Source organism: Cygnus atratus, chromosome 17 (genome assembly GCF_013377495.2).
Source record: "Cygnus atratus isolate AKBS03 ecotype Queensland, Australia chromosome 17, CAtr_DNAZoo_HiC_assembly, whole genome shotgun sequence".
NCBI classification, from domain to species: domain Eukaryota; kingdom Metazoa; phylum Chordata; class Aves; order Anseriformes; family Anatidae; genus Cygnus; species Cygnus atratus.
This window is the reverse complement of record NC_066378.1, coordinates 139,809-149,996: the sequence shown is the minus strand read 5'-3', so window position 1 is coordinate 149,996 and position 10,188 is coordinate 139,809.

Here is a 10,188-nt window from a genome sequence, read left to right as displayed (position 1 = left end):
CCCGCGGTGCCGAGGGAGCGGGGCTGGGCGCTGCCCGCGTGCCCCTCTGCGGCCCCGCGGTGGGGCCTCCACCTCTTGCAGCCGTGGTGCAGGGCCCCGTGTGGGGCCGGGGCCACAGTCGGCGTGCTCTGCCCAGCAGTGCTACCCAGCGCCTGCCCGCTGCTGCCGCAGCACGGCAAAGTTTGTTTGCGTACAAGGAAACTGTTTCATTTGGAATTAGAAGCGAACAGGGTACATCATGGAAATATTTCTGTCCAGTCAGCCTTTTGTGACAGCTTTTAGCAAAACCCCAAATTTGGGTGTAAATCTGCCCAGAGAGTGCCCCTCTGGGCTGCAGCTCTTAACTCTTTCTTCCCTGAAGTCTGCCTGGGACAGCTCATATAGAGGTGCTGAGTGTAGGAGAGGGCAATTCGCTTCTCCAGGCCCCCACCTTCCTTCTGAGTACAGCTAAACCCCCAGCCCAGGCTGGACTACTTCCAGGAGTGCCATCCCCATCCAGGCCACAGCTAGGGCAGGAGAGCTGCTTCTGCAGCAAACAGAGCAAACTGCTGCATGCCCAGGTGGGGGACAGCCGCTTGGCGCCCGCACAGGGCACTGTCCTGCTGCACTCAGGGGGCAGGCCATAGCACGAGGGGTGCATACCAGCTTTCTTTCTGGGGCTCATTTTAGCCTCTTCCTGCCACCTCTCCGAGTTTAATTTACAGCCCTGCTGCTGCCCTCCTCCCAACAGTGGCTCTCCAAGGATGCAGATGCATTGCCCTGGGTGGTCCCAGCACTCGATTGCACTCAAGAATTCTTGCAGTGTCCCCTTGGCCCTTGAAGAAGGCATCCTGGCCCTACGCCACCCCCACATTCCTGCAGGAGTCTGTTTTGCCCCCTGGCCCAGTCTTCTGCTCTCCTGGGTACAGCATACAAATATTACTGTGCTGCTCACCAAATGCTGCTTCTCCCAGACGGGTGTGAGAACAACCAGAGATGCATGGGCTTAAGGAGCCGCATGTTTCTCTGTATCACCCCCTTGTTGTCTGCAGTGCCTGCATCCGCCCCAGCTAGATGTGTAGTGCCTCAGTACCACAGAAAACCAGACCCTGGTGTCACAGTGGGGGGAACCCCCTGGGGACCCCAAGCTCCTCACCTGTGAAGCTGCAGCCCTGGGTCTCCATTGTTTCTGGACAAGGCTCCCTGGAGGGAATTAAGCCTGGCCTGCCATTGCCCAGAAGTGCTGTGGGCTCCCAGCTCCCTCAGCTCCGCAGCTGACTCCTGCTTTCAGCTCCTGGAAGAAGGAGAGGATGTGCTGGCCTACAGCCATACCTGGCAGCCCAGAGACCAAAGGGCTTCCCAAGATCAGATCTTCTGGGAGCTTCCAGCTCTCTGGGAAGGCTTCTGGGTGTGGAGCGGGACCACAGGAAAAGCAGACACCACTGCAGGCCACAAAAACGGGATGCAGTGGAAGTGCCTGATTGTTACAGCAATTTTCAGGTTGGGAGTGCTCTTGGTTCAAGATCCCTACCCCAGGGACCATTTGATGGTGGGGATCTCCAGCTGGCCTGGCACCCCAGAGCTCTGTGCTTCCTGAACCCTGGAGCTCCCTGGCAGCTCCCGCTGCCTGGCTCTGAGCAGCATTGGGTCCTGCTGGGGCACAACCATCCCTTCCCTTGCAACTGCCCTACAGCAGTTCTCCTGCACATGGGGTGTACGAGGGGCCCTGTTGGTGGAGTTGGGCTGGTGGGATCAGTACTGGTTTGTTCCCCAGCACCTCTGCAGCAGCAGCACTGGCTACAGCTGCATGGTTGGTTGTATTGCTGTTGCAAGGGGAAGCCTGCAGGTAGGACTTCAGTCCTGCACACAGCACCCAGATGCAGAAGCATGCTGAGCTATACTGATAAAGCAGCCTTCAGCATGTAAGTCTCAGCATATGCAGAGGACTCCTCTTGCACTTCCTGTCCATCGGTTGTTACTGTACAGTGGCATTTAAAAAGAGACTGCTTTCCTGTACCCCTCAGCTCCTTGTTCTCTACTTTGCTGGGCAGCTTCTGCCAGCTTGACATCTGGAAAGAGCAGAAACAACTCCAGTCTGATCCAACTAGTCTTTTCACCCCAGTTCTCATTAGATATGTACCAAATATTGCTGTAATCCCATCCCTGCCTCTGTTCCTGCAAGTCTACGCCTCTCCGAATTTCATTTATCCAAGGTAATGACCCTGCTGCATTCTTATAAGCCCAGTGCCAATGGGCAGCACAGCTCTGCTCTGCACAGCACCCCCCAGGCTCCCCATGGCAGTAAGCTCAGGGAACTCCTGCGTGTGCATCCAGCTGAACACAGCCTTGTAGAAGAAGACCTTGTTATTCATGTAAAAGTGAGGCAAGGAGAGATTTACAAACCTCTGGGTGAGTGCAAGGAATTTGGCAGCAGAACTGGCTCTGGGGAGCACAGGAAAGGCTGAGGCTGCTACTGAGCGCATCAGCACTAGGCACGTGAGGGCATGATCTCACCTGTGCACAGAAGTCCCAGGGCAGCTGCCAGGTACTGGCATGGGCAGATTGCCCAGCAGATGGGACAAAACCCTGTCATGGAGGGCAGGCACACAGGGGCTGGTCGCTGGGGGTTCTCCCAGGCAGGGGACAAGCACAGCAGGGGAGGAGGTTCAGGAGTCCTTTGGATCCCTTTTGCTGCTGTAGATGATGAAATGTTAAATAACAGCAATGTAATTATATTGTGCCGGTGTGCATCTGTGACTCTTCTGGCTCTGCCTGGGTCTGGAGATGCCTGCCTGACTCAAGGGCAGGATGATGGAGGCCAGGTGTCAGTGCCACGGTGTAGGCACCCTGCTGCAGCATTAGGGAAGGAGAATTCAGTCTCTTTCTAGCCCTCGGCCCTTCCCCTGGGTGTTGCAGCAGAGGAGAGGGGTACAGGAGCAGGCATTGGTCCTGATATTCTGCCAGCACTGTCCTGCCAGCATGGACCTGCAGGGCTTTCAGGGCTGCTGGTGCCCTGAGCATACCCACAGGCGGGACCCCATAGCAGGTTGATGAGGAGGACACAGCCCAAGCTCCTAACCCCCTGGCAGGGCATGACAGAGGTGATCTCCTCGTCCCCTCTGGAAGCAGATCCCACGCTTCCCTTCTGCTGTGGCCAGTGCTCCCGTACCACCACCTTGGCTCAGATGGAACTGCTGGCAGCAGGGAGAGGAGGGTGCTGAGACCCCTCTGTCCTCCCTCCTTCAGAGACACATGATGACTGGAGCTTGCAGAGACCCGTCCCTCCTCCTCTGGGAACACCTGACATCCACAGACTGTGTGTCACTCCACATGCAATTTTTCATAGTAGAGCCCAGATTTCAGAGCCAATGTCACAAATCTCCTGGACCTGGCTGGCCCCATCTCACAGACAAAGCCACATCTCACAGGCAAAGAGGGGGAGGACCTGCTACCCCAGTGGGATGCTGGGCCAGGCACCCCCCATTCCCTGCCCCCATGCTGCCAAAAGCCACTGCGTGTGCTCAGGGATGAGGAGGAGAAGGACAGCTCTTGGCTTTGCGGCACTGCACTGTTTGCCCACAGCAGGCACGTGTAGCCTGACATTGTCACTCCACTGTGAGCCAATATCCAGGGCAGCTCCCACAGAGCACAGTGCTATTACAGTGACATCATGCTGGATGAGTTTCAGGATTCTCAGACCCAGCTCCCAGGGCAACCCATGCCTGAGGGCCCCCAAGGTGTCCAGGCAAGAGAGAGGCTCCTCCAGCTGCCTGTGACTGTTGAGGGGAGCACGGGGGCTGCACCCATCTTCCTAGCTGAAGGAGGGAGTTGAGCAGCTGGGCTTTGTGTCTCCCCCTCTCTCTCCTGAGGACTGAAGGGGAGAGAGCTCTCTGAGGTCTGGGAGGTCCTGGGTTGCCTTTGCCTGACATCTTATGCCTGACATGGGTTAGTCCACCCTATTTCAGGGCACCACAGGGACCTGCCTCAGCTGCCCAGGTTATTCCCTGATCATGTGCCTTGTGCAGCCCTACAAGCAGAAGTGCCGTGTGGCTCTGCAGGGCACAGAGCAGCATGTGGGGCTAGGTGCTGGTGGAAGAAGCTCTCTGCATTGGCTTTGTCACCTAAGGAAAAGCAACTCATGCGTCTGTGCCAGCTAGGGGAAGTTTATCACTGAAGGGGGAGTAGATATGAGGATGTGACAAGACCTTCCCAGACAGTGGTCCCTGGGCACCACATAGCTGGAGCATGAGTTAGTGTGGAGATTGGCATGGGCTCTGTGGAGGAATGCTTCAGGCTCTCAGCTTGCATCTCCTCTGGCTCACAGCACCTTGGGAAGCGTGTCACGTCCCTCCAGGGCCATACTGGGGCAGTGTCTGCTCCACTTGTCCCTTCCCTGATACTCCCCTTGGGCAAGGAGCTGGAGCTGCTGATGTGCAGCTCTCAATCCCCCCCCCGACCCCCCTGCCCCGATCCCAGCCTGTCAGCATGTGCCCAGGCATATCCCTGTCTATATATCTATATCGATATCAATGTCAATACAGATATAGATATCCCTGTCCTGCACTATCCCTGTCACCCAGCACTCCAGGCTGAGAGGGCTGCTGCAGGGTGGAGAGCAGCCTGGCGGGGGGTTGCTCCCAGTTGCATTACCCTCCAGCTCCCCCAAGGGTGCTGCTGTGCACCCTTCCTGGGCTCTCTGTAAGGCACAAGCAACAGCCAGCTCCTAAGGGAACCAAAATTCCCCTCCTGTCCCCTTGGGAAAAGAAGCTAAGCAAAGTACATCAGTACTGCGACGCTGCCACCCCTTCAGCACAAGCCCTTCTGTGGCACAGTCCCTGGACAAGACCAGCCACAGTGACCATATGCCTGACAGGACTGGTGCCATTTGCTCAGGACAGGGCATTCGTACCTAAACACACGTGCCCATTTCTCAGGTGTGACTCATGTCCTGCTTAGGGCCAGAGCAGGATCATGTGTGATTAATTTCTCACATCCTGCTCTGGCATGGGCACTGTGCAGCCTCATACCAGCCCTGGGGATGCTGCATCACCAAGATGTGAAGGAACCACATGATAAGGAAGGTCACACTTCTGCCTGAGGAGGAGCAATGCTCTTACAAGCACTGAGGACTCCACTTCTCACGACCTGCTGGCAAATATGAGAACAGAAAGCATGCACCACTTCTCTTTGTGTAAAAAGTGATTAACAGCAAGCATGAATCTCCAGGGCTGAACATCTCTCGTGTCTGTCACTCTGCAGACAAGAAAGCCATCAACTTTGTATGTCTCCAAGATTTGGTCTGCCTGCTCATGCTGCTCACAGAGGCGCTGGCGCTCCAGCCAAGGTGGTGCGTGCAGCAGGTGACACATGAAGCATCGCACAGGGTCCAGCGTTGCATGGAGGAGTTGTTCCGCTGGGTGAGATGCTCCTGGTGCATCTCATATCTCGCTGCACTGGGCACCTGACCATGCCAGTACCATGCTGAAGGAGCAGCTGCTGATGAGTGACTGGGGCACAGCCTGCGTGGGTGCACCCTGCACCCCTCAGCAGGAGCTGCTTGCAGAGGGCAGCTCCCGCACTGCATGTGCAGGGCCGCTGGGTCAGACAGCATGCTGTCTTTGCCTGCAGCGTGTCCATCCTGGCCAGGCTTGTGTCCTGCAGCACTGAGGCATAGGGGTCCTACCTGCCACAGCCTCAGCTAGCAGGAGCTAGCAGGCTGACGGGTCAGTGAATCCACCGCCTGGATTCTTCTCTCTGCTTACTGCTGGCCACTGTCCTGCACCGAGTCCCAGAGGCTGCTGTGAAGCCTGTCCTGCTGCCCAACCCCAAGAGCAAGAGCCCAGCAAGATGATGCGGACACCTCTGCCAGGGTCTCTGCTGGGCCACCATAGAAGCCTGGAGCCTCTCCCACAGCAGCTTCCACAGCACTGCCTGAGGGCTGCCTAGCCCTGAGACCCCGCCTGTACCCCAGGACGTAGAGAGAAGCACCACCAGCTCCTTATCAGCCCAGGGCCAGGCTGCAGTGCCACACAGCACCTAGCAATTCAGGGTGTGGCTGCAGGCAGGAGGCTGGCAAGAGCACTGCGTCTGCTGGGAGAAGAGGGAGATGGGATGTGGGGGCAGGAGCAGGGCTGGCATCTGCTCAGGACACAGCTCAGCCTATTGCCTGGCAGTGGGCTGGGGAGTGTGATGGACTGAGCATGGTCAGAGCTTTGGTCTGTCACTTCCAAGGGGTCATAACACTCCCACAGCACAGGGGCACTGACCACAGTGTCTCATCCACGCTTTGCACCCAGAGCTGCTCAGGGAGCCCACAGCTCTGCCAGGTCTGCAGTCACCTTCTCAGTCCTACAGCACTACATATGGAGGGCTGGGATGAGTTCTGTGTGCGACTCGGTGCATGAGTGGGCCCGCAGGCAGCCACCACGATGGAGACCTGAGCAGAGGTGCTGCTCCACAGCTGTCAGCCAGGAAACTCTTAATCCTGCTTGTTTTAAAGCTGGTAAATGGGTGCGTGGGGCTTGCAGGCAGAATCGCACGCAGGGCTGTGTCCTAGCTCCTGGCCATCTCAAAAGCCACACCTGGAGCTGGAGAGGTCTGTCTGGCAGACCAGAGGGAGGTCATGCACGTGCTGTAGTTCCAGCTCAGCTCCAGGAACTTGCACAAGGCCCTGGCCATGTGTGAAAGGGAGGGAGGCTGCTCCAGCCTTTCCACAGGCAGGACATTCCTAAGAGGTGACCCGTCCTTCCCCAGCACTGCCGCCGCACCACCCCCCCTCAAATTTCTTTGTCACACTGACTGAACATAGCTATTTTTTCCCTTTTTGGGACACCTCTGAAGCCCATAAATTACAATGCTGAGATCTGCTGTAGCCAAGAAAGGAAGGGTTTGGAACAAGGACAAGGGGTACAGGGAAGCTACCAATCCTGGTAATTTAATAACCAGGTTTTAGACACTCTCAAACATGATGGTCCTTCCTAAGAGCTTCCCAGAAGATCTTCCTGCTCAGAGCAGCCATCAACCTCTCCAAGGGCCTGGCCTTTCAAACAGAGCTTTTTGGACATCAGGATGTTAAGGGAGAGACAAGGAATCCATTTTTCAAACTGCCTTAAAAATTGGCTTCATTCAGCACTACTACTCTTCTTACAGAAATGGGTTTGGGGAAGGTCCTCAGGGTCACGAGGGCTACAGGAGAAACACAGAGTGGCACCACGGTGCCACAAGCAAAGCTGAAGAGTCCCAGAGGTGGCCAACCCCCCCCGGATACCTGACTTCCTTCTTGCAGCCTCGTGACAAGGCAGGCAGACCGCCTGGATCAGAGTGGAGGAAGCTGCATTACCGAGCCCAGGGCTACCCCAGACCCCACTCTCCACAGGGAGGGTGGCTGCATGCATTTCTCCTCCAGGGCTGGGCAGGGGGGCAAACCTGCTTCCTCTACAGTCAACGAGGCAGGGCCCCATGCACCCCATTTCCCAGCAGCTGATCTCTCATGGGCCCTGGCAGCAAGAAACGGCATCACAGGCACTCATGACACACTGCTCCAAAAAGTCTGGAAGCCTGTAGTGTTGTGGACAACCTATAAGAGACTGGTTCTGGTATTCCTTAATGGGACAAATTACGCAGTGACAAAGGGCTCTTGGGTGTGCTGCACCCAGCGGTCATGTCCTGCCCCATGGCACACAGCGCACATCTGGCTTCCCTCAATCTGCAGGCTGCCAAGGGCTAACCCACACTCCAGCCAGGGGTGTCCTGTCCTTATAGACCAACAGGCTGAACCTTCCTCTGCTGCTCCCTGGTGACAGCTCTGGTTGTTTTTATTCCCTTGTGGCTGCACTTGTCCCAGCCACAGGCCCTTCTGTCTCATTTGCCATGTGAAATATTTCAAGACCAGCCTCTTTTCTGATCACATTTTCTCTTTAAATTAACTTGATTCTCCACTGAAACAGTCACAGGGAAACTTGGGTGAAACATTTCATAGAATCATAGAATCATACAATATCCCGAGTTGGAAGGGACCCATAAGGATCATCAAGTTCAACTCCCGGCACCACACATGTCTGCCCAGAAATTCAGACCGTGTGACTAAGTGCACAGTCCAAACGCTCCTTAAATTCAGACAGGCTTGGTGCAGTGACTGCTTCCCTGGGGAGCCTGTTCCAGTGTGCAACCACCCTCTCGGTGAAGAACCTCTTCCTGATGTGTAGCCTAAACTTCCCCTGCCTCAGCTTGAAACCATTCCCACAGGTCCTATCACTGGTGATAACAGAGAATAGGTCACCTGCCCCTCCACTCCCCCTCGCAAGGAAGCTGTAGGCTGCGATGAGGTCTCCCCTCAGCCTCCTCTTCTCCAGGCTGAACAGGCCCAGTGACCTCAGCCGCTCCTCATACGTCTTCCCCTCTAGGCCCTTCACCATCTTCATTGCCCTCCTCTGGACACTCTCCAACAGTTTCACATCCTTTTTGTACTGTGGTGCCCAGAACTGCACACAGTACTCGAGGTGAGGCCGCACAGCACAGAGTAGAGCGGGACAGTCGCTTCCCTCGACCGACTAGCGATTTCTGAGTTTGCACCTTCTCTTCTGGGCCACTTCTCCCTAGGAGCATCCTCCCGTCTCCTGCAGCTTGAGCTGTGTCCCCTAGCATTTGCAGGCTCACTGTAAGAAGACAGTTCTTGGCAACACAGTACCTTCTGTGTGCAAAACATCAAATGTTTTTCTAGTTGTAATAAATCTCACTGGTTACTGTTCTTTTCCGTTATTTTTGTAGTTGCTCACAGACTTTTCTCTGATGCAGAGCTGGCTTGACTACTAACATCCTTCTGCTTCCCTCTTGCTTTGCACAAGCTCAAATATGAAAGCTGGAGGTTGGAAACTGTCTGTGCAGGAGCAGTAGTCTTATGCCAGGGTTGGCTTCGTTTCTTCTTGTCTGGTCTAGACAGCTTATATAAGAAAGAACCAAACAGCTGCCTGGTTAGGAGTCCTTCCTGCCCAGCTGTGACTCTGCCAAGTCTTGCACTGGACTCTTAATCCTTGTTGGTATGTCTAGTCTGCTGCAGGCAGGCTGAGCTATATTGCATTTGAATGCCCTGTCTACACACAAAAAGATTGCTAGCACGCTGTTTTCCATTGCATATGTTGTCTCAAATTCCCTTTGTAGATGGGAGATAAATTTATCTACAGCAAAGCTGGTATGAATAGGTCCTTGTCACACAGCAAATGTATGCAGTGCTCCAACCAGCACCCCAGGCAGCTCTGCTGGCTACCTGGTCCCTGTGAGGTACTTTTCTACCCTTTCTTTGTCCAGAGGTCGTTCTTGTAAGTCACTTCAGTCACTGAATTGGGTCATCTGTGGCTTCCACCTGCATGGGTGTCACAAGACAGCACTGTACTCCTTGTGACTCAGTTACTGCTCTGACCACTGCACCCCACTCTGAATGGAAATCCTACGTGTCAGTGACGGCTGAGCTCCTGCTCTTCTTACTTGGGCTGCAAACAGCTCAAACTCCACGCAAGCACCTGAGGTCTCTACTGCCACTATGCTGAACGTGGCTGTGGGCAGCTGCCAGTGTCCCTGCGGCACTGCAGCTGGCTGTGTGCCCTCCGGCTGCGCTGGAGCCTCAGATGCTGGCTGCAGAGGGTATCTGTGGCCCTGAGCCTGGCAGTGCAGCGGGGCTTAGACACCATCCTGGCCAGACCCTGCCTGCAGTCCTTCCTTCCCACTCTTCTGCATCTCAGTGGCTCTTCACTCTCTTTCCCAGCACTCGGGATAAAGGCTGTGCCCAGACGGGTCCAGTTCTCTGCTCTTTTTCAACATACCGTGGGGATGGGAGAGAGCAGCTGCTTCCAGTTAATGTAGCTCTGCCATCTCTCTTGCTTTCCACCTCTGCCACCATCCCACCACGCTACAGAAAAACAGTGTTGAGAGCCTCAGTGAGGGGAAAGGATGCAATAGGCTGAAATAAACCTTGTTTGAAGAAGTTGCTGGTGGTGACTTTGAAGTAATTTTATTTTTTTTTCTTCCATCCAAAGTGGAAGGAGTGAAAAGGGTTTCTTAGGCTACTGGGCAAAGGAGCACTGAGTTCCTCACTGCAGGAACACCAGCACAAGATGACTCACAGCACCCTCCAAAGCTGAAAGACTTCTCCACATCCTTCTGGTTCTACTTGTGAAAGCCACTGGAAATTTTAGAGTTTTCACAGTTCTGAATGCT